Genomic DNA, 25,601 nt, shown 5'->3' with positions numbered 1-25,601 from the left:
GAAACACATTGGGTGCCTCACAGCAGCCATGTTTTTTTCCTGGACAGTAACAGCAAGTATGATCAGTGTGCCGAGGTATTGGAAGAAAACACACAGCAAGTCATTGACAGCAGAGTTACATTTCCCCAAAAATATAAAACCCTCTTTGGGGTTTGGTATGACCGTCACTGCATGGCAGCATTCTGGCATTGTCAGTATCCTTAAAATGTATCTCTCATATCAGTGGAAGCACTTTCAGCAACAAATACCTGCAGACCCAGTGAAGAACTCCAGATTTGCTGGGAGGGCTTAAGCTCCCACATAACTCTAGCCAATTTGAGAGGATTGAGGTCTTTGTTGAGCATTTTGGGAGTTGGGGGTGCTGAATGAAGTCCCTGCAAAGAGCAAGTCAAGTGAACTATTGAGGTACTAGTGTTAACCTAAGACCTGGACAAAAGACAGATCTTGTACCCAGGGACCACCATCAAGAGCCAAAGTGGGCTCTGGATTCACCATCGTTCACACTCAGTGTAAGGCCTGTGCTTCCTAACAGAGAAGACTAGGAATGGGCATATGTTGAATCCTTACATCCTGTGTAGTAAAAGCGGTGAGCGCCTTTAAGTGAGGTCATTGTCGATGACATTCCCGTTGTCAACGAAAACGGAGCACGCACAGAGATTTTTGAGTCCCGGCATTTGGGCCCTAAAATTGATTGTAGTGGCAAAAACGGTAATAAAAGCGGTAATAGTAGCGAAGTATAGGAACAAGCCTACCTTCTTAATCAAGCAGACCATCTAAACATCTTTACGAATATAGCACGTGGACCATATCCCTTTCTGTATTTTTGATTTGAAGGGATGAGAAGCAATATACCATGACAGATATTTATTGACACAATTTTGGAAGAGTGGTGAGATTCCCCTTTCAACTGTTAGATTTTAAGCCTGTGGAAATTAGATATCTGGAGGAAATTACTCCCCGTTGGACAGCCTATACGTTCAGATTGCGATAAAAGTGCTGGGATACTTTTTTACTTAAGCCTGAAGAAGGTGGTTGGACCTGATTATACCACCGAAACGCATCGCTTCTTGGTCTTCTTAAAAAATAATTCTGTGTAAATCACATGGTTTTCTTTTGGATATATTAAGAGAAGAATATTACCAAATGTTGAATTGATCATTATTGTTGGTCTTGGAGTCATACAAATTGACTTGCACTTTCTTCTATATATGTTGTTTTATATTTTATTTTGCATTATGAAATTTGTGATGAAATTGTAATTTTAACATTCTTTGTGGTACCTTTTGGAAAAAAAATTTACATTGTTTTTAAACTACTGTATAACATTTTCATATTGGGCTTTTTGGCTACTGTTATACTCTAGGTGATCGTTGCTTTTTTTAATGTGGTGAGTGAAGATTCTGGTATGCTATTGAGGTATTTGAAAGGGAATTTATTAGACTCAGTGTCATTTTGGTGTCCTGTCACTTTGGTGAGTAGGACCTCTCTCTTTTCTTGAGGTAACATGAAATATATCATGCTATCTGTGATATCATTTATGGTGTTGTCTTTGACAACATGTGAGCTGTGGAGCAGTGCACTAAAGGTAGATAGGTTATGATTGTGTTTCACACCATACTTTCAACTGAAGTTTCTTTCAGAAATTTCTAACGCTTACAATAACAAGCATTTCTTTCTGAGAAAAGAATCATAACTTTCGTTTAACAGATTTTCAGTGATTTTTTTTTTTAAATTATGTACTTTGGCTACTGGCCATAGGCCATGTGCAGCAGCTTCAGCACACAAGGCATGACATTGAACTACACTCTGTGTTCTGCACAAGGCCCTGCTGCAGATTACTCCTGTACAGGACTGAATGGGAGCAGAGCAGTTTCTAATGTGCATAATGTCGAATCTAGAAGATAACTAAAATATAATTGAGCAGCATGAAATTATTTATGAAAGTTGGTAGTCCTGCTGTCTCTTTAAAATCATAGTTCTCCTCTCCAATTCGGAGTCCAAGGAACCACCAGGTTTACTCTAATGGGACCCTCATCTGGTTGAAATAGTGTAAAACTCTGACTCGGTGACCTGTCTGCCAATAGGCCACCAGATCATTGTGGCAGTCGTCCCATCAGATTTAGGGTGAGCCATCTGTAAGGGTGTAAATGACCCCTACATGCTGTCCAGCAGAATGCAGAGGGACTCCATATACAAACTGGATAGCATGGGTGTAAAGACGCAACCCTGTGGTACCTAGTGTTTGACAGTAAATTATGGGATTTTTGAGGTGTCCATTTGAACATACTATTCGTTGGGAATGAGTTAAACAAGTGAAGTGCAGTGTCAGACAAGACCATATGGGAAGAAAGGGTATGAAGTAGAAATGGTGACCATTCATGTCAAGGGCCAGAAACAGGCCAAGGATTTCAGCAGTCACTTTTATCCACGGTTTGGAAAGAACTGTCTACCACTTGTAGGGGGGCAAGGTTTGGTGCCATATTGTGAGAGGAAACCCAACTCTTTCATCTGAAAAAGACTGTGGTGATCAACATGGCCTTGAAATTGAAGCGCTACTGAAGAGGAAGGGAAGGCAGGTGAACAATATTTAGCAAATTCATTGTGGTTCAGGTTAGGTCTCTTTAGCAGGGAAGGATTTGGCCAGTTTTCAAGGAGGATTGAGTTGTACTTCTTTGTAGATGGCATATGGTTAGGTAGGGAGAGACAATAACTTTATCATAAGTAGTTGATTAAAGGATCTGAACATAGAAGCCAGGTTGGTTAAAATAAGAGATTGAGAGTAGTGACCTGAGGGTTCATTTTGTAAAGGAGCAAGTAACAGGACTATATGGGTTGTTGAAGTTGGAGGGATTTATGTTGTTGAGGTTGGTGTCAATTTGGTTGATGAAGAAACAGCTGATGTTGGTTGACAGAATGAGGGATGAAGGAGGGTGCGTGTAGGTTTCTGCAGCTTTTAATTACTCTAAAAGAGTGATTCTTTTATTCTTAGGTTCTGGAATGGTCTTGGATTCATTTTTGTAAGTGGTAATTTGGGTTTCACATTTTCCACTGAAGCCTTAATTTTTTAAGTCCAGTAGGTCCACTGGAGATTTGAAAGCCTTCTAGATCTCCTCATGTTTCCTTGTAATGTGCTTAGAGTGAATTAGATCTTGGAAGTGCAAGGGAGCATTGGGGCTGGGTCTTACCATTTTGGATTGGAAAGATTGCGCGTAGTCACTGAACACGAATGGGGAAAATAGTAGGAGGCTTCCAATAGTGAGGAAAAGACTAAGGGCCTTATGTAGGTAAATTACATTTACCGATTCTTAAATACCGAATTTTACCGATTCGGTATTTATGAATCGGTAAATGTAATGTAGGTAAAAAAATACCGATTCGGTAAGTGTCGGTATTTTAGAATCGGTATTTACAGATTCGGTAATGGTAACCTGTATCTCATTGATTCCTATGGGCCAGGAGGCCCATAGGAATCAATGGGAAGCCAGTTACCATTACCGAATCGGTAATGGGGGGAGCTCAATCAAGGGTGGCAGGGTGTCACATTGACACCCTGTTGCACCCCTGATTCCTGCATGTGTGCACATGTGGCACACATACATGCCCTGAGGGCATGTGTGTCTGCCACATTGCACACATCTAAGGGCCAAATAATGCCTTAACTGAGACATTCGTCATTTACCACCAACTTACAGTTGGTGGTAAATAACGAATCCCCACACCCACCACACACTCCCCCTACATCTCATTTCTGTATTCGGTATTTACCGAATCGGTAAAATTACTGATTCGGTAATTTTACCGATTCGGTAAATTATCGAATACAGAAATGATCCCCCTACATATCAAAAGCCTAAATACCGGTCGGTAACGGTATATTTACCGAAAATCGGCCGTTACCGACCGGTATTGGGCTACCTACATGAGGCCCTAAAAATATGAGATCAAGGTTTTCGCCATGTTTCTGGGTTGAGAAGGGGCTATGTGAATTGAAGTTGATCAACTTCTTAGAGGTCCGCGAGAGAATCTCTTAGTGTTCTGATTAGTATTGAGATGAAAGTCACCAAAGTTTGCGTGATATAGAGATGAGGTTGGAGAGGTTGTAATTGAACTAGGTACCAGATGTGGGAGGTGACAGATAAGGTAAAATGTGGTGTGGCAAGTGTGTAGGAGAGTGAGGAAAGCTGAGTCATTCAAAGCGTTATGAATGGAGGGTTGGTGGGAGGCAATAGTTAAGGAAAGCTTATGTCTGATGGCAAGACCATCAAAAGATCTGAGATGGTGTGGCTTCTTTACTGATTTAAAAATGTTGTAAAGTGCCACTCAACCAGAATGTTGTCAGACTGCTATACAGCAAAACAACGGGAGTTGTAAGTCAACTGCTTTAGACAGAAGCCATCATGAAAATCTTAATACATTACATATAAAACAGTGTTCAGGATTCATCGTCAGACTCTGCAGATATCAAAGCAGGGAGGTATTGATAGTACAATAGTGTAATAGTATGATGTGCATAAGAACAGAATCTGAACTGCAGAGTGGGAAAAAAGAAATCAAGAAGAGTGACATGCCACTGGAATCAAGCTATCCTGGCTGAAAGCCCGAAACCGGTCCTAGGATGTTTGTTTCCAGTCCAGGGAGGACCTGGCTTGGCAGTTCGGGCTGGACTGTTCCCATGGGGCACAGGGTCAAGACTGATTTGCATATGGCTGGGTTCAAACTGGAATGGCATGGTGAGCAAAAAAACGATGGATTTAGGCCCAGATCTCTGTACTGGGGTGAATGTATGACATTGTTCTGCATTCTATCCATCAATTGTTGTTTTTGCATTTGTCACCCCGAGTGGGAAGGGTATGCTCAGACGTGAGTCCCTTGCTCTCCATGCCACTGGAATCAAGCTATCCTGGCTGACGAGGGCTGAAAGCCCGAAACCGGTCCTAGGATGTTTGTTTCCAGTCCAGGGAGGACCTGGCTTGGCAGTTCGGGCTGGACTGTTCCCATGGGGCACAGGGTCAAGACTGATTTGCATATGGCTGGGTTCAAACTGGAATGGCATGGTGAGCAAAAAAACGATGGATTTAGGCCCAGATCTCTGTACTGGGGTGAATGTATGACATTGTTCTGCATTCTGTCCATCAATTGTTGTTTTTGCAGAAGGAACAAGATAGCCAACAAAAAAAGATAGAAGCAAAAAGCAAAGTGATAGATTGAATAATTACATATTTGCTATTTCAAGAAAAAGGGAAGCATCACAAGTGTGAGGTAACCTGAGAAAAAGGGGAGAGGATGAAATCAGGAGTAAGGGGAGATTAAGGCACGGTGAAGAAGGAAAGACATTGGATTTGAGTTTCACATAGAAAGACTAGGTTAAAGGAAGAGAAGAGATGATAGAAAGAGTCAGGAAAGAAGGTAATACAGAGTTTGATGTAAAAGGAGAAAATGTGATCCAGAGATTAGGTGAACAAAGGATGAGGTGACAAGTGAGGATAAAGAGAATGATGTTATAACAATCTGCAATTATGGTATTGAAACCAAGGAGGAGGTAATGAGCTTGGTCTATGCAATGAAAAGACTGCTTAGGTCACTGATAATTTGGTAGTATTTTTGTGCAGAACAAGTACTGCTGAATGAGGCAGTTGAGGGTTGGAGGATTGTATGGTCGAGAGTCTCAGTATGTATAATGTTGTATGGTGAGTTTTCACCGGTGTGTTTATGCTTGACTCAGCGAAAGATATATACTACTGGAATGAGATACTGAGTGATGGGGAGGGCAACATGTTTGATAGCTGAGGGAGCTGGGAATGAGAAGGCATAGATAATGATTATTGCCATGAAGCAGATTCCAATGGGATCATATAACTTTCAGGCTTATGTCAGCGAGATGATTCACGATAGGTAGGTGAAATAAGAAGACTTTTGTCTAGAAGCTATATCAGCAAAATTGCAGTATTGTAGAATCTTTTGTCAAAGGGAGAGAGGTGAGGCGGCTCATAGAATACTGGCATGGTTATGGTTTGACCGACATGGAATGGTATCACAACTTTCGGTAAAAAGGAGGCCCTAGTTCGCAGAACCAGCTTATTTGCGGAAGAAGGTGGTGTATGGTGGATCAACACACTGAGCCTGAAGCTCACTCACATGTCGTGCAGATGTGAAGGCAATCGGGATCACAGTTTTAATGGTGAAAAGTCACAAATGACAGCAATGGAGCAGCGCAAATGGAGTACATATGAAATAGGTAAGGACAAGATTGAGGTCCCATTGGGGCACCACAAATGGGAAGGGGGAAACCTGTTGTAGCCCTTTCAAGAATCGCATCACAACTGCTCTTTTTTAACAGGATTGTTCAGGCAACTGTAAGAAGGCAGAGAGGACTGAAAGATGATATCTAACTGTGCTCAGAGCAAGGCCTTGCCCGGCGAGAGACAGAACAAATATTAAAACATCAGAAAGTTTTGCATGAAGGGGGTCAACTTGGCGAGTGCAGCACCAAACCGCATATTTGCCTCAACGACAGGCATAAAAAAGTGGAACGCCTCTCTGAGTGAGAGACGCCTTGGCAACTCTAATACACAGAAGTGCATGTTCTTGGCGGTGGCGAATAGATCCACCCAGGGTTTTCCGTATTCACAGAAGAGACCTTGCACCACCTCCCAGTGTAACTGCCACTCGTGATCTCGCTAAGCACCGACAGCTGAGTTTGTCCACCCTCGTGTTCAGTGAGCCTGCCAGGTGGTTCGCCACCAGGAAGATACATTGGTGGTCCAGATATTTCCAGAGGCACAAGGCTTCCTGGCACAGGTACCATGAACCAAACCCCGCCCTGTTTGTTGTAATACCACATGGCAGTGGTGTTGTCTGTGAACGTCTATACCAGCCTCTCTTTGATGGATGTTAGGAAGGCTTTTAGCCGTAAGCGGATGGCCCTTAGCTCCAGAAGATTGATAAGGAGCTGGGACTCTGCCGAAGCAGGAAGCCTCTGATCTCCATCCCTCCCAGGTTGCCGCCCCAGCCCACAAGCGACCCATCGGTCACCACTGTGAGCTCTGAGTGGGGGAACGGAGAGAGGTCTGCTGCAGACCCTATAGTGGTCCAGTAGCCACCACAGCAGATCTTTCAGTCTCCTCAGAAATCTGAACATGGTCGGAGCTGGCCTCTTGATGTTGGGCCCTCTGTGACTTCAGATCCCACCGCAGAGCGTGAATATGCCACCTGGCATGCCCACCAGCAGGATGCAGGAGGTCATCAGTCCCAGCACGCTTAGAGTCTGCCTCACTGAAATCTAGAACGGAGGCTGAAAGATCGGGTTCATATACTAAATGTCCTGGACTCTCTTCCCCGGGTGGGGGGAGGCACGAAACCGAACTATACCCAAAATGCTTCTAATAAAAGGGAGAATCTGAGAAGAAGTCAGGTGTGACTTCAACACATTTATAGTGAATGCCTAAATGACATGAGGTCTGGAGGAGGTTGATAACTGCCTGGGCGAGCCCGCCTTTAGCAGCCAGGCGTCGAGGTACGGGAAGACTGGCATTCCTGACCTCTGAAGGTGTGCTGCCACCACTGCCATCACTTTTATGAACACCAGGGGGCCACTGGTGAGACCAAAATGGAGCACAGCGAATTGAAAATGCTCCTTTCCCTCCACGAACCGCAGGTAGCTCAGATGGCCCAGCAGGACAGGAATATGGAAATAAACGTCATGCAGGTCCAACACCACCAACCAGTCTTCAGGATCGAAAGCAGATAAGACCTGTGCCAAGATGCACATTTTGAACTTCTTCCAGAGGAAGGCATTGAGAGGCACAGGTCGAGAATAGGCCAAAGACCTCCGTCCCAGGTACCTGAAAGTAGCGGGAATAACAACAACACCCTACTCCTGGCACCGGCACCCTCTCAAGGACCTCTTTGGTTAAAAGACCTTGCACTTCCTACTGCAAAATGGGAAGATGGCCCTCTGTCAGTTGCTGGGTGCAAGGTGCGGTGGGGAAGGTAGGAACGGTAAGGCATAAACTTTGTGGACAATCTGCAGAACTCTTCTGTCCCATGTGAGTGCTTGCCAACCAGGATAGAATTAGTGCTTCCAACAGGTGGCTTTAACTCTGTAAGTGTACACTGAAGGGGTTTGGCAGGCTGGGGTGCAGGTGATTGGAGCGGCACATTGACCTTGGCTGTGGGGGTAGTGGGCACCATGGCCTCTCCCTGCATGGAAGGGACAGCTTGGCGGTAAGGGATGCTTTGTCTGAAGCCACGAAATGAACACTGAAAATGTTGCTGGCTTCTCACCGACCCTCAACTGATAGCCCAGACCTTTGCGGCCCATAATGAGGAGGTCTATACCAGCTCGCCCACATCTCAGGACCCACTGTCGGCTGACCTCCTAGTCACTATTGACGTTCCTACCATCTTCCCATAAGATAAGGATACCCAGGAGGCGGACATTACGGCAGAGGAGGTTCCGAAGGCTATACAGGATGTCCGATCCGGTAAGGCCATGGGTCCGAATGGGCTCCCCATCGAGCTTTATAAACCCATGTCTACACTCCTCGCGCCACATCTGTTGAAGCTATACACTGAATGTTTCGAGTCGGGCCTCCTCCCCGCAGATATGCGAACCGCAGCCATTGTGGTCATTCACAAACCAAATAAGCCTGTCGAGGACTGTGCATCATACCGCCCCATCTCCCTCCTGACGGTCGAGGCCAAGATCCTGGCTAAACTCCTGGCGAATCGACTCCTTCCTTATGTAACGGACTTGGTCCATCCGGATCAGTCAGGATTTATGCCGGGGAGAAACACGGCTCGAAATCTGCGACGGGTGCATGGGTTTCTTGGCAGGATTCCCACTTTAAAAGAAGACGCGATCCTATTATCAACAGATGCCTCTATCGCATTTGATACCATAGAATGGGATTTTCTCTTTGACGTCTTGGCCCGCATGGGGTTCGGACCCAAATGGATACGTTGGATCCAACTTTTGTATACCCAACCCACTGCACATGTCGTTGTCAATAATCATCGCTCCGCCACTTTTACTCTTCATCGGGGCCCGAGACAGGGGTGTCCCTTGTCCCCATTACTCTTCGCTTTAGTATTGAAACCGCTTGCGGTGTGGGTTCGGGTGACCCGGGGATATGTGGGCTTAAGTGGATGGCATCTCATGAGGACCGGATCTCACTCTACGCCGATGATATTCTCATGTATCTGGCTTCCCCCGTGCGCTCACTGCGACGGGTGCTCCATATTTTCCACATCTTCGGTGCCCACTCTGGATATCGTATAAACTGGTCCAAATCCCAGATGTATGCATTATGGGGTGCTCGCCCGGCGAGTCCTCTGGACTACAAGATTTCAGAGGCCCCCCGGGGTTTTCAGTATCTAAGCATGTTCGTCACTCCAGAGGTCGACCTTTTCTTTGAAAAACACCTACTCGGACATATTCAGCGCTTTAGGTCGGATGTCCTCCATTGGCGTTCTCTCCCTCTGACTCTCCTGGGGCGAGCGTCCTTATTCAAAATGCTCACACTTCCGCATTTCCTTTATGCCTTGCAAAATACCCCGAACCCGGTTCCAGAGTCTTATCTTTCCCAAATAGATAGTGTATTACGGGGCTCTTTGTGGGAGGATCGCACGCCGCGAATAGCAATGAACAAGCTTACTATGGGATGGTATGATGGGGGCACTGGTTTACCGGATCTACGACTTTATTATCAAGCGTCCCAATTGATGCAATCAATAGATGGGTGTTCGGCCCTCATGATGACCCTAATTTCCGAACAGACCATTGGTTAATGAGACGGGGCGGTTACAACAGAGCGCTATATACCAATCCTCGCAAACTTAACTTAACCGGGCCCACAGCACAGATGGTCGAGACTTGGCACAGCGTCACCAGAAAGTTGGGATGATATAATCGTTTGACGAAAGCAACTCCCCTATGGGAACCCGATATTCTCGGTCACCTCAGTACATGCCCAGGGTTTGACAAATGTGATACAATTGGGATTCCTACGATGGGAGATATCTGGATGAAGGGGAGGCTGGCCACATTCACAGAACTTCAGGCGAAATACCAATTGGCTTAATCCGAGACATTTAGATACTTGCAGATCAGGCATGCTGTATCTTCTGCTCTGCCAAAGGAGGGCCCCCTCCCTGACTCTTCCCCCTTAGAGGCCCGGTTGGTGTTTGATCCTATGGAGCGCAAAGCCATCACACTCACATATAAGAAGCTAGTTAACAACTGCGTAGACCTGATGCAAAAATTAAGAGTGGGCTGGGAAAGAGACCTGGGAGAGATGGAGGACAACATGTGTCGGGACGCACTGGCCTCCCCTCGCGAAGTTGCTATTCCCATGCGCATGCAACTCCTCCAGTTCAAGATACTTCACCGGGTCTACTTCGATGCCACACTATTGTTCAAAATAGGTAGACGCCCTGACCCACTCTGCCTCCTTTATTGCAATCAAGTATTTACCTTCTATCACATACTATGGGAATGCCCTCAAATTCAGGGATACTGGGGAAAGATTGCCCGCCAGCATGCGAGGGCGAGTGGCAAGTCCATTGAGCTATCCCCCCCAACTATGCCTGCTTAATATTTGGGGGGCGACTGACCTCTCCCACGCCGAACAGACTTAGGCCTCGATGGGCTTTGTCATTGCGAAACAAAATATCGCGCAAAAATGGGGGGTGGAGGCAGTCTCGCTCCTAGTTGATTGGGCAAAGGATATGGACACCATAATGATTGCCTAGAAGTCTGTGTTTTTCAGAGTCGGGGTTGGGATCAAAAATGGGGAAGATGGAACAAATATAGGGGGGGACATCTGCATTTCCCCGACGGTGGAGCTCCAGAGGGACAGACGAACATTGATGGCCCAGTTGACAGCGGAGGCGATGGCTTCTCTGCCTTAGATTTGCCATTTCCTAGCTCATGCTACCTATCACACTATGTTCTGGGCTCTTTGGGTAGAATTGTCTCTTTTGAGGGATCAGGTATGGAATGGATGTAAAGCCTGTAATGATTCTCATTTTGTTTATACGTGGATGTTCAAATGATGATGTTAGTATTGGAGAGGGAAATTCCTACAGTAACTTTGTACTGCTTGTGCCGTCACCCGGTTCTTGTTGTAAATCAATCAAAAGTTTCAACAAAAAAAAAAACTGCTGATCCGCCCACCCCCTTCTCTGAGCCGTGTCACAAGGCACCAAAAAAGTGTTATCAGTTTCTGATCCTGGGCTAAGGCATTAACCCTATCAGCCGTCACTGTTATGGGGACAAACAAAGGGAATCAACATTCACTGTAACGACTGTTCCAGCAGCTGCCCTGCCGAGTCAGGTTCATCAGCTCCCAATGCGCCATAGCCCCTTGGGGACACCATCTCCGAGGCAGGGTCTGTCTCTTTCATACCATCAACCAAACTCTCCAACGCTCAGGCCACCTCAATGCAACCACAGCCCCCCTTTGCCTCTTGAAACAACACTCCACTCTCATAACCTGCCCATCTTTCAAGCTCTTTCTGCCAAGCCAGTTCTCTTCGTCCCCTAGTGGCCTTTCACTTCCGTGGGATTTCCAGCTTTGCCAAAATCATTGACAAGTCTATAAACTGGTTTGTGGCTTTATATTTAGCTGGGTGGGGAACCAAATCAACAGGCACTGCCCTGGCGAACACAGGACTTTATGCTGGATAATAGGAGTCAAACAGGACATGACCCCCTTCCCAAAACTACCCCTAGGAAGGGGATGACCACAACATATGATATATTTCTGCCCCTACAGTTCCACACCTAGGACACACAGCTCCCGCGACATGAAAGAATCTGGCCACTCTTCATGGGGTGAGGTATGACCTATGAAGTACATAAAGTTTATTAATTTAAATCCCGCATTTTTAGATTTCCTCGGAGTTTGCTCCAGTATTTCCACTCAATCTCCCTCCAGGATCTGGATCCTCAGATCTTCCTCCTATTGTTCCTGGTGGCTGTCCAGGGGTTTCAACACGTCTGCTCTAAGACCTCTATAAAATTAAGAAACTGCCTTGAATGAACAGAGGTCGTGACTATGAGATGACAGTTCTGATGAGTGGGCGGTTCTGTTAATCCCGAACCCCAGCGCTTCCTTATTGCTGCCACCATCGCTATATGGAGCAAGAAGTGTCCATGTGTGAGGTCAAATTCTAACCTCAGGTCCTCATACAGGAGCAATGCATCAGCGTGAAACAGATACCCCACCTGGGTAATGCCAGTGGCTATCCACTCTATCCGCCCCCTCCAATTCCCCCCATAGGGTAACACCCCCAGTATTGACAATGGCATATTTGGGGAGTAAGGGCACTGTGTATGGGTTCTTTGCCTACATCTCAGCTAACACAGATTAATTATCCTGAGCCTCTCTGTCCGCTCACGAGGAGGCAGCTGTAGACCAAACAGTAGTCGGAACAGCGGAGGGAGCTTGGGAACAAAGGGTCCCCACTCTCGTCCCGGGTCTTGCCTACTGCTCAACCATTGTGTAAATCACTGAATCTGTGCTGCCAAATAATAGGACTCCAAGTCAAGAACTGCCAATCCTCCATCTGCAACAGGGCACATTAACCTAGCTAGAGCTACTCGACGGCAGCTTGACCCCAAATAAAAGCTATTAGGAGTGAATCCAGCTCCCTAAAATCACTGTAAGGCATCAGTAGTGGTAGTATCGCAAAGAAATAAAGCAGTCGAGGGAGTGCCACCATCTTAGTGAGTGCAACGTGGCAGGCCACTGAGAGAGGCAGAGTATTCCAAAATTCAACACTATAACGGAGAGTCCGGACTGCCGCCCCTACATTCTTGTCAAGCAGGTCACGGGCATCGTAGTATACCTTTACACAAAGATATTGCAAGCAGTGTTTCTCCCACACCAACACTCCAATGACCATGGTCTGAGACAACCCTACGCACCAAGCGAACAACCTAAACTTCTGCTAATTTACCCCTAACCCTGACAGCGCTCCAAAACTGTCTAAAAGTCTCATTGCGCCCTTCCAACCTTGTAGTGGCGTCTTGCAGAAACAAAAACAGATCAGCATATAGAGATGATGCGCTGAGCCCTGGATCTTGAAACCCCAATAATAGAGCCCTGTCTTCGCACTACATGCCAGAGGCTCCACCGCCAGCACAAACAGCAGCGGAGACAAGTGGTACCCCTATCGTGTACCTCGCCTCACCTCATATTACGCAGATATCACTCTACCTGTTTTAACCCGGGCTGTAGGCTGTCTGGTCCAGCTTATAAAACCTCTCTCCACTCCCATCTTTTCCAGGACCTTTTAGAGGAACCCCCATTCCAAATATCAAAGACCTTCTCTATGTCCACCGCGGGGACCACTGCTGTCTGTCAAATGTAGGTTCTTGCTCCCAATCAGTGTGAGGAGGCGCCAGATGTTGAGTGCCGAATTGCAGCCCAGAATAAATCCTACCTCATCTGTATGTACTAGCTTAGTCTATAGGGCAATAACATTGCGGCCAAAACTTGACTCAGAATTTTATAGTCGACGTTAAGCATCAATGGCAGTTGTAGGTCTTCCTGTCATGGGGAGGCCAGCCAGGTTCCAACAGTGGGATCACGAATGCCGCTCGTGTGGTAGCCGACAGTTGACGCAGGTTCCGTGCTGCTTTGTACAATTCTAGAAACCTGGGTGCCAGTGCCTCCGCATAGGCACCGTAGAACTCGACTGGGAGGCCATCTGTCCCTGATACTTTCCTTTGTGCCATTCCTTTTAGGGCATCACGTATTTCAGGTAGTGTGATGTCACCCAGATGGCTTCAGCCTATTCTCGCAGAGCATCTGCAGTGGCCGGTCATGAGCATTGGTATACAGAGAGGCTTATTTTCCTAAAAGCTATCATTAATATCGTCCTGCCTATATAGCCTCTCTCCATGGGTCGTCTCCAACTCTAAAATCATGGAGCCCCTCATATTGATGTTGGCCAGCCAAGCCAGCAGGGATCCAGCTATATCATGCTCAGCGTGTGCCCATACTGTATATGCTTGGTAATCAAAACATCTGAGTTTTTTCTATGCGGCCCACCAGGAGTTCCTTGGCTTCAAGTAGCGGTTGCTGCAAGTCTGGGTTTCCAGGCCATGTCCTTCCACATGTTGTACTACGTCCTCCTGGTGGCAACATATGCCACACTCCCACTGCCTCTGCAATGAACTTCCCGCAGATTACTACTTTGAAGGCGAACCATTCCAGATGTGGTGTGGACATTGTGTCTCTATTGTTCTTAAAGTACTCTCTGATGCTTACTCCAATCGAATGCTGAAAGACCGGGTCCTCCAGGGCCTCAGCTTTCAAGCACCACCCAGGTATGCAGGGGTGCCCCACTTCCCAGTTCAAGTGCAACAGCACCGGATTATGATCCAAGAGGTTCTTGTTAGGTATTCAAGAGCATGTACTACCCCGTGAACCTCAGGAGAGCAGAGGAAGTTCTCTAGGCACATGTGCAGATTGTGGAGGCTCGAGAAGAAGGAATAGTCCCAAGTCATCAGGTTAGTGCAGAGCTATGAGTCAACCAGGCCCCAATGTGTTTGCCACCCGGTAAACTCACCCATCCTAATAACTGGTGAATTGTCCAATGGCGGATGAGACCTATCCAACTTCGGGGCAGCAACACAATTAAAATCTCCCCCAAACAGGACTGAATTCATCAAGTATGGCACCAGAACCCAAGACTTTTCCTCCAGGAAGCTCATCAGGTCCACATTCGGGCATGTATGGTAACTATCGCCAGGTCCCAGCCAGCTAGTCTCCCCATCACAACCAAGTACCGTCCCACCGTGGCCAGCAGCTCCATGGTTTTCAGGAAGGGAACTCCAGGGTGCACAAATATAAAAACCCTACTCGCAAAAGCTGAGCATGTGATGTAATATGTCCATCCCCACCAGCGCCTGTGAAGTGCTAACCCCTCATTAGCCATAAGGTGTGTTTCCTGCAACAGGGCCAAGTGGATCCCCCATCTCTTGAGGTAGGAGTAAATATTATAACATTTGGACCTATTATTCAACCTTCAGACATTCCAGGATAGGAACTTATAACTCAAGGAGGCAGCCATAGGAAGCCAGTACTCCTCCCTCGCTTCAACTCAGTAGCAGAGTTGCTTTCGACTTCAGTCTCATCCTCCCCAACCCAGGACCACCACATTCGCTTCCAAATGACACAGCTCAACCAGCAACAAAAACAACCTCAATTAGCCGACCCCAGGCCAAGAACTCCATAGCAACCATACACATGTTGGACATATGTGGACCTCTTAGTGGGTGTGCATCTCTGTGGGTTCATCCCGGCCAGCCACTCCTCCAACCAGAACTGTTTAGAACCCAGTAACAGACAGCCAAGGGGCTACACCCTTCCACAGGGCACCAGGAGCATTATATAGCTAATAACTCCCAAACAGAAATCACACTTAGCCATCAGATAGAGCCCCCCCCTACAATCACAGGAAAGATCATCCATCGCTTGAGGCGGGAGCTGTGGGAGTACAGTGTCTGAACTCATCGTGGAGCTCGAATAATGCTCCGAGTCTGAATCCCTAACTTATGCCCCCTCTCCTGTCAGTAGGGTTCTCGCTCCTGCTCCGCTCAGTGTCGCCGCTGGTCCCACCACTCATAATTGTTCCAGCTGGGAACTTCTGGCACCATTTCCTCCAGGACTAATTTGTCCAGGAAAAACAACATATTAGACTCCTACCTCTGTTCAGCTAGTCCAATTATTCTAATGTTGTTCCTCCGGGCCCTTTTTTCAGCGTCCTCAGCACTATACTCTAGTATCCTGACCCTTCACCTTCATGGAATCAAGGCGCTCCCTCAGGGACCCCATCTCTGGGGCTAAATCAGCCAGGGTAGTTCCATTGTAGTACCCTGCTCTTGCAGGTGCCTTTGGTCAGCCCTAAGGATGCATGTTAGCAATTGGATTTCTGGTTGGCAGAGGTATGCATTTTGTTCAAGCAGGAATCCCAATCCTAGTCAGGTTAAGTCAGAAACACACTTTAAATTATTCTGTACTCACCTTCTGGTAGCTTGGCACAGGGACATCAGACTTAACTTAAGAGGCAATGTGTAAAGTATTTGAGCAACACTTCAAACAGTATCACAGTGAAAACACCAGAAAAAGACTCCACACCAGTTTAGACAAACATTTTATGAGTAAAACAAGATGAAAACGACAAAAATACGAAAAGTCAAGATAAGAATTTTTAAATCATAAACTGTTTTGTAGTCCTTAGAAACAAATAGCATCAACCAGGGCTATCTGGTCGCACTTGAACGGGTCAAATACAAAGGTTCAGGCCGCACGATGGAGTGCTGGTCAGATCCAGGGACCAGCCTTGGTCCGCTGATACAGAACCATGGATGCATTGAGGACTATGCAGGGAGCAGCAGAGGCGATACATCTTTGTCGATCCTTTCGAGGGAGGCGATGCATTGGTTCTGAGCTGCACAGCGTCGAAGGTGTGTCAAGGGCAAGAAGCCCTAAAGCGATACGTCGAAGTAGAACCGCTTGGTTGAAAACGATGCATCGGTGCCCAGCCAAGCAACGTTGAAGATGCATCGAAGCCTCAAGACTATGCTTGGTTCACGGTCAGTGCAGCAGCAGTGATGCGTCGGCGTTGAGGGAGATGCACCAGTTCCAATTGGGCACACCTTCGTCGATGCATGGATTTTCACAGATGCAGCACTTTAAACCGGCTTCCGAGGGCCCAGGACTGGATTGGCACCACTTGGCAGACCAGGACTCCCAGCAGACAGACCCTAGGTGCTGTTTGCAGGTTGAAGAGAGAAGTCTTTGACATCCCTGAGACTTCAGAAAACAGGAGGCAAGCCAACAAGCCTTTGGAGCTACTTGGAGCTGAGATGCAGTGATGCAGGTCCATTTCTTCTCACTCCCAGCCAAGAGGATAGCAGGAAGCAGGTCAACACAACACAGCAGTTCAGCAAAGTGGCGGTCCCTCCGTCTGCACAGCAGTACTTCTTCCTGACAGAATTTCTTCAGTTCCAGAGGTGTTCTGAGCTGGTGGTGTCTAAGGTTGAGTACTTATACCCAGTTGTGCCTCTGAAAAGGGGGAGACTTTGAAAGAGAGGCCTTTGAAGTGCACAGAGTCTCTGCCCTTACTGCCCGGGCTCCAGACTCACTACAGGAGGATATGCAGCCCTTTGTGTGTGGACAGGACACAACCTATTCAAGTGTAAGTGAGGCTGTGCTCAGCTCCAGCTCCTCCATCAAGTCAGTTAATGGTCCATTAAGGACTATCAAGTCACACCTAAGATCCCTTTTTGTGTGGCTGTCTAGAGGTAATGCATGAAACCAAGTGGTCACCCACTCCAGACGTGTATTCAGAGACAGGCAGAAGGCATGAAATGACTAAAGTAAGAAAATGCCAACTTTCTAAAAGTGCCATTATTAGGATTACAATTTAAAATCCGACTTCACCATAAATTGTGATTTTAAATTGTGATTCCAGAGACACCAACGTTAGGGGTCAAATCTCTTCCCAATTGGGAATTACACTTATAAAATGTAATACGGTGATCCCAATGTTATCATATAGGAGAGATAAGCCCTGCAGTAGTGAAAAACAAATTTAAAAGTTTTTCGCTACAAGGACATGTTAAACTTAAATGTGCATGTACTACTTTTTCAATACACTCCACTCTGCCCTTGCGCTGTCCAGGGCCTACCTTAGGGGTGACTTATATGTATTAAAAATTTAGGTTTGGGTCTGGCAAGTGGTTTAACTTGCCAGGTCAACATGGCAGTTTAAAATTGCACACACTGGCCCTGCAGTGGCAGGCCAGAGACAGGTTGAAAAGGCTACTTAAGTGGGTGGCACAATCGGTGCTGCAAGCCCACTAGTAGCATTTCATTTAAAGGCCTTGGGATCCTGTAGTCCCCTTTACTAGGGACTTACAAGTAAATAAAATATGTCAATTGTGGATAAGCCGATCTTACCATGTTTTAAGCAGAGAGTGCTTGCACTTTAGCACTGGTTAGCAGTGGTAAAATGCCCACAGTCCTAAAGCCCAAAATAATGAATTCAGCAAAAAGGGCAAAAGTGTTGGTGGGTGGTCCTGCAGAAAGGGCCATTTCCAACAATCCCCATATCTGCTACAACTGTGTCCATTCTTAATTCTAGGGCTTCTCAGGAGTCATTTATCGCTCTTAGTATGGCATTCAATATAAACCCTTTTGTGGCCCCTGGTGGACCAGTCTCTCTCCTATTCCTCTGCTCAGCATCACTGGCCAACAGTGGAGACGGCGGTTGGGGTACCATTTCTTTCTTTTTGGTTGCTTTGCCCATGGCAGCCTGTGACAGAGAGAAGGCCAATCCTGGAGTTCAACAGTAGCCCAAGGGTCCTCAAATGGAGGGGGGATCCCCAACAGTTCAGATCAACATCAGTGTGCACAGTAGAACGGATCCCCCCTAGATAGTCGCAGCAGGAAGCACTCTCACGTACAACCGGTGGAAGCAGCACCACCAGGATGCTCCAGACCCTAGGACTCTTTGCCTCACCCCCATGTCGTCTAAGTCTGTAGTCTCAGTTTAGCTCTCATCCCTCACCGTTCTCCTTTGTAAAGACCGGCGCCAGCCACCCAGCACTTATTCAACGGGGGGCCCGCTCCAGAATACCGCACATTAGCCAGGTCTCAGGGCCCATCATCCCTGTGATCAGCCTTGGGGCCTCAGGTCACTGCCACATCTCTCCAGGGGGCGGGTGATTCTTCGCTGCAAGAGCACAGCAGTCAATCAACTAGGGCCTCACCTGCGGCCCCAAGCACCTGCAGCTTACCATCCAGGGGAGACGGGGAGCACTCCAGGCCTTGCGCTGCTTAGGAGGCCACATGTGGCCAAATGTTATCTCCCCAGAGGCCTTCAACATTGGAGCCTGTCCTCAGAATCACCGCATTGGCCTCCGCAAGACCGCGGGGCTCCACCAGGGAGACTGTCCTTGACGTACGGCTCGCCACTCCCTACAGTCAGCTTAGCTGGCTGGGCTTCGTCATCTCTGCACCGCCATCATTTTGAAAGCAAACTTGGAGGCGCTGCAGTCTGGGGCCCCAAATTCACCCTTGTTTGTGCTTTTTGGAGGTCCATTTGGCTAGGGATCAATGAAGGATGCCGCTGAATGGAGTCGGTCGGTCGGGAGCGCTGGATTCCAGGTCTCACTCCATTGCCATTCGACCACGTCCCCCCCATACCGGCCACATTGTTATATACAATAGAATATATACTTTATTCACCTTGGCAATATTTAAATAAAGTGGAGGAGAAATCATATGTTGGTTATGTGACTTAAACTCCTCTATCCCAGTTCAAACACTTTGTCTGGAGTTAGGTTTGACTAGCACCTATGCGCTGACTCTAGCCACAGTAATTCATTGGAGCCACCAACTGTTCTATGTCACAGAGAATTCCCTTTGAGATCTTTTAAGGCAAGATTCACTTTTGCAGAAGGGTTCTCTTAGTTCCTTGTACACAAATATTGCGTAAGCACCTCAACTTTTTTGCCTGACTATAAACAACCTGTTACACTGGTCCTCTGATCAGCTAAGAGCTGTTTTCAAAAATAGTGTCACAAGTTAGTTTTGATTTGGACAGAAATCATTGCTTCGGATTTCCAAGATATGACAGAAATGCAGATCAGGACAACATCAATAAAATACAGTGTTACTTGCAATCTGCTTTGGAACATAAGGCCATGACAGTAATCCTGCTAATGAGATTTAAAAGCTTCCCATGATTCGGAAATACAGGTGTATGGTCAAGTATCTACCCATTGGAATGAATTTGGCCATTTTGCAAAAATTATGTTCAGGATCATAATAATGTATTATTTGTCTGTAAGGCTCTAAAAAACCAACCCAGATTTATTCTTCAAGCCCTGTTTTTATTAAACCTAATACAACTAATGCATGTGAAGCCCTTTCTTTTATAATGTCTCCTGCAAATGAGCAAATATGTTATGGTGTATTTAAACTTTTTAAGAGCTTCTTACGTTTCTATTGAAAATGTCTTTATCTTTGTTTTGTTTATGTTGTTATGAGCTAAATTGTGGGATTTTTATAGTTTGGGTTTTTAAAATATGAATCATGTTGCAGTGATGATCTCAGTTCAGACCAATCTCTCACTCGTTATAATAAACAATAGAGATATTAATGTGTACATGTGTGGAGTAAAGAACATTAATCCAATGTTCTGCCAATATATACTTAGGTGATAATATAGTGGCAGTCAATATGGTGTAGTCAATATTTTGGAGAAATTTTAGCACACTTGGCTGGTCTATAAATATTCTCCTCTCTCTGTCCTCAGTCTAGATTACTGATCCACAGAGTAACTGTCATGAAAACAAGTAATTCATAAAGCATGGACCTCGTTCTTTGATGTTTTCCCAAAGGACACTCAATGAAATTCATCACACTAGCTGATCCAACTGGTGAGGAAAGAAAATCATGATGGAAAACTGTTATAAGTTACATAAACCTTACTGCTGCAAAAATACTTTAATGTAAAGGAAATGCGTAATAATGTCAGCAAAAGAAAATAGATTGCTTTTAAAATACTTTTTTTTTTTAAAGGGGGATCAAGGGTCAGTGGGCAAGGGTTTGGAGATCTTTGTTTTAAAATGAAGGAATTAAAAAAATATAGATGTAAACAACCCAGATGTTTTCGTTCAATGAGTGTTATTTCTGATTTTTTTTTTTTTTTTAAAACCTTTATTTTCAAAAGTCTGGACACAACTATTCAGCCGACAACCCGGAGGTTCGGCAGCTTCGGTAAAGAGGAACAGAGACGCGTCCACAGTACAGTGAAGGAGGAGTGCAAAGATTCAATTTTTTAAATAAACACAAAACACACAACAACCCCCAGCAAGGCAAGAACACTGAATGCCCATGGTGATAGCCCCCCAGGGGAGGCAGGACCCCAATCATCTACCATTTACAGTACCGTGAAAAGAGGAAGAAGGGGGACAGCAGGGGCCAAAGAAGTCCATTAACCATACTGAGCTGGAAAGAAGGTTAGGAGGAAAGCTGTTCCTCGGGGGGATCCAGATCAGGGGCAAGACAAATTCCCCCCCTGTATTGGTTCCACCGCCCCCAGATGGCGTGCCACTTCCGAGGGCGGCCTCTAGCGCAATATACCGTCTTCTCCCTTAGCATACTCCAGTCCATATTTTCTTTCCACGCGGTCAATGTGGGGGGGCCCACGGATCCCCACAATCGCGCTATATCTCTCTTAGCGACCATGTTGCCCAGAGTCACCCATTGGGTCTGCGCCGCATTGTGATCAGTGTGTCATGCTTGCCGCGACCACTCCTCCTCTGGTGACGAACCATCTGCAGCGTCTGGCTATCGCGCACGCGCGATGGCGGCAGACCAGTAGAAAAGCCTGCCATTCGGAAGGCTCGGGGCTTCGCGTTCTAGTGTTTGCCCCAGGCTGTTCCGTGAACTTCCTGTTCCTGCTTCCGGGTTCCGGTTTGCTCCTGTTGCGCGGGCGCTTCGGCGTCCGTTTTGGACTCTCATCTTTCCTTGCTTCTCCGTCCTCTTTCCTGGAGAGCGAATCGGACAGTCCGTTATTCGGACGTATTGCTGAGTGTTTTTTCTCGGCCAGCAGAGCTCTGTTGTATATTTTGCGGTACCGCTGTTCTATTTCTTTTTGCCCCGTCCTTCCGGATACTTTCCTGTTTTGGGATCCGAGCTCACAGGGACCAGAGCGCTCCGCCCACCTTGCCGGATTTTGTCCCGCGGGCCGGCCGGGTGTCTCTGCCCTGTCTCCCCCCATCTTCGAGGCCAGTTGTGGTCCTACCATTTATTCCTGTGGTAGACTTACCTCCAGCGAGTGCCAGATTCTCCCCTCCTTCTTTACGTGCACTTCTCCTGCTGATGTGTCTGGAATCTACACGAAGAAGCCTATCCAGGTGCCTTGTGTCTACTGAGATTTTCCCCCGGATTCTCCAAGGTCGAACTGCATCCACTCCAGTAGCAGATTACGACTTGCCTTGCCTTTGCTTGACCTCTTCTGATCTCCTGTGCATCTCCATAGGTAGCGGAGGGCCTCTAGCCGTTAGATCACTGTTTCACGAACATAACCACAGTTGCATAAAGACACAACAGAAGGAAGAAGACCGCAGTCCTGTGTTTCCCCTTCTATCCTTGTTTTGTTACCCTCCTTTCCGCCGCCACCTCTGTGCTCTAGGGCTTGATAGAGGCAGAGAGGGAGGTGGAAGGTTGGGATTTTCTCTACATTTGGACTTGGTGTTGCATGACGCCCCTGCGGAACTCTGACCGGGTAAGATCCTTACACAGTGGGCCCCCAGACATTCAGGAGACAACACCGCGCTTCTGGCTGCATAGCAATGCCCGTCACCTCCCCCATCACTGCATGGACTCTCCGCCAGAATTCCGTGATGACACCACATTCCCAAATGATATGCAGGAAAGTACCCACCATACCACATCCCCTCCTGCATAGGCCGTCCTCCGAGAATCCCATGTGAACCAACCTTGGCCCCGTCACGTACACTCGATGCAGTATTTTAAGCTGCACCAGCCTCAGACGCGACGGGATCGCAACCTCCTTAGGAGAGGAAACCGCAGACTGCCAATCCTCGTCATCCAACTCGAGGCCATCCCTAGACCACTGGTCCCTCAACCCCAGAAGCATATCCGCCCGGACGTTTATCAGTTTCTTATAGATGAGCGAGATCGTGCTCTCGGGCATATGACCATCAAGGACCCGGTCCTCCAAAGGAGAGGACTCAGGCACCTTCTCACCCTCTATGAGGACTGATCGGAGGGCGTGACGCACCTGAATATAGCGGAAAAACTCAGATGGCCCCAGTTCATACTCCTTCTGCAACTCTTCAAAGGACTTCACCCTCCCCTTAATCAGGACATCTCCGACCCTGGAGATGCCGATCAAGTCCCATTTGTCAAAGCCTTTTGTGTGCCAAAGCCTACCCAATCTCTCAGATTCAAACAGCGGGGTAGCGAGGGTGAGCCTATCCTTCCAGCCCAGCGAGTCAGTTGCCATCTTCCACACCCGCACCGCCACACCAGTGGGCCCCGTGAGGGACGAGTCCAGGGACCGCGAATACAACGCCCTGTAATAGTTACCACCACGCAGCAGCCACCTGTCCATGGCATACCCAGGGCTGAGGGCCGGGCCATAAAACCCATGATTAATCGCACTCAGCTGGGTGGCCCAATAGTACCGTCGGATGTCTGGAAGCGCAATACCCCCGTCGTACCATGGGAGCGTCAACTTTGCAATAGCTATTCGCGGCCGCCCGTCCCACAGCAAAGCTCGTTGGAGGCCTTCGACCTCCCGAAAGTAGTTGGCCGGTACCCAATCCAAAGTATTCTGCAGCGCGTAGAGGAACCGGGGAAGAGACATCATTTTGAACAGGGCCGCACGCCCAACGAGGGAGAGCGGCAGCCTCCGCCAGCCCTCCACATCCCGCCTCAGGCGCGCTAGGGGGGGGAGCAGGTTCCTCTCATATCACACGGCAGAATCCATGGAGATAAAGATCCCCAGATACACGAAGCCCTGCTGAGCAACCTGGATCGAACAAGTTCGAGGGATCGGTGGAACCTCGCCACTAAGAACATATAAATACGATTTACTCCTGTTGATAACGAGACCCGAGTTCCTACCGAAAGATGTGAGTACGTCACAGACCACTATAAGTGATTTCTTGGGTGAGGCAAGACACAACAGGATGTCATCAGCATAGAGCGATATACGGTCCTCGTGCTCAGGCGACCATCTAAGTCCCCGTATATCCGGGTGCCAGCGTATCCACGCAGCCAGCGGCTCAAGGGCGAGGGCGAACAGCAATGGCGACAGGGGACAACCTTGCCGAGTACCCCTCCCAAGCTGAAACGGAGTCGACGCCCGGCCATTTACCACCACACTCGCAAGAGGGCCCTCATACAGCAACTTCACCCAGCTCACAAAACCGTGGCCAAAGCCGAACTTGGTCAACACGGCCCACAAATAAGCCCATTCCACCGTGTCGAAGGCCATCGTGGCATCGAGAGACGCCACAATAGCTGGTTCACGCAGCGTGCCCGCCCTGGCGATTACACCATGTAGGCGCCGAAGATTTAACGCTGTGTTACGGTGCGGGATGAATCCGGATTGATCCGGATGGACCAAGTCACCGAGTACCCTGATCAAACGGGCCGCCAGGATTTTAGCCAGAATTTTCGGCTCTGCATTAAGGAGTGAGATAGGCCTATATGAGGCGCACTTATCTCGGGGTTTGCCCTCTTTGTGTATAACCACAATCGTCGCCAGTCGCTGATCCAACGGGAGGGCCCCACTCCCCCGCGCCTCCACGAACATGGCGCGCAGGTGAGGGGCAACCCTATCCGGAAATAGCTTGTACAGGTCGACCGGCAAGTCGTCCCTATCTATATCAGAGAGACAGGGCAATGCAATATCACGCAGGAGGTCATGCGAGTCCTCGGGCGGCCTGTCCGACACTGAGGCATAAACCATACGGAAATAGTCCGAGAAACACTGCACAATCCTCTCAGGTTCCACAATCACCTCTCCCCCCTCTCCCGTCAACTCCGGCACTACTCTATTGACCCGTTCTTTTTTGTCCAGCCAAGCCAGGAGTTTCCCGGCCTTGTCACCAACATCATACAGACGGCCCTGCTGTTCCCTACCGAGGGTCTTAGCGGCATTCGTCACCAGGTCCTTATACTCGGATTGCTTCAAGCACAGCTCATGCAGTGAGGCCTCTGTAACCTCCTCCTCCAGCGCTCCCTCCAAAGCCGCGATCTCCTCCTCAACCTGCAAAACCTCGCCATCTCTCCGCCGCTTGGCAGCCACTACAAGGGAGAGGGCTTCCCCTCGCAGCACGGTCTTAAATGTTTCCCACAGCGACACTGCTGAGTCCACGGATCCCTGATTGTCCTTGAAAAAATTATCTACTGTCTTTACCAGCGCGCTGCGCGTCTTGGGGTCTCGGAAATACCAAGGGTTGATAGGGGCCACCCTTCCCCCTCCCTCCCGACCCAGATCCAGCCTGACCCACACCGGCGAATGGTCAGATATGCCACGCGCCATGTGCCTGGCCTCAGACACCAATGAGGCATGCGCAGCCAGAGTGAGTAAGTAGTCAATCCTAGAAAGGCTACCATGCGCCCCGGAGTGGAAAGTGTATTGGCTCTGTGTGGGGTGCCGGAGCCTCCAGCAGTCTATCAGGCCAAGCGTATCTAGAAAGTCTGGAAGCCACTTCTGAGCCCCCCCCCGTGTCTCTGGGCGGGTATCTATCCAGCAGGCCGGAGCCAACAGCGTTGAAATCACCTCCCACTACAAGCATACCCCCCGGGAGATCCAGCAGGGCCCTACCCAGATCTGTGAAAGTGGAGGCCTGCAGGGCCGGCGGGACATAAACCGAAACTAAAACCAAAGTTCTTCCTTCCCACCGCCCCGCCACCGCCACAAACCTCCCCCTATCATCAACAATGGTGGAGTCCACCTCAAATGGTAGCGAGGCTCTGACTAGGATGCCCACACCCCTGGACCCAGAGGAGAATCCCGAATGAGCTATGAAT

The 25,601-nt window shown here is 48.0% G+C and overlaps 1 protein-coding gene across 2 annotated transcripts in view; it reads right to left on the bottom strand.

Annotated features, from left to right (window-relative positions):
* The window catches only part of CFAP74 (cilia and flagella associated protein 74), a 927,349-nt gene that overhangs the window by 840,476 nt on the left and 61,272 nt on the right, over positions 1–25,601 (bottom strand). The gene's annotated exons all lie outside the window — the stretch shown is intronic.

This window comes from Triturus cristatus, chromosome 1_2, assembly GCF_964204655.1.
Source record: "Triturus cristatus chromosome 1_2, aTriCri1.1, whole genome shotgun sequence".
Lineage (NCBI taxonomy): Eukaryota > Metazoa > Chordata > Amphibia > Caudata > Salamandridae > Triturus > Triturus cristatus.
The sequence above is the reverse complement of the archived record's forward strand: the minus strand, read 5'-3'. Positions and strand labels throughout refer to the sequence as shown.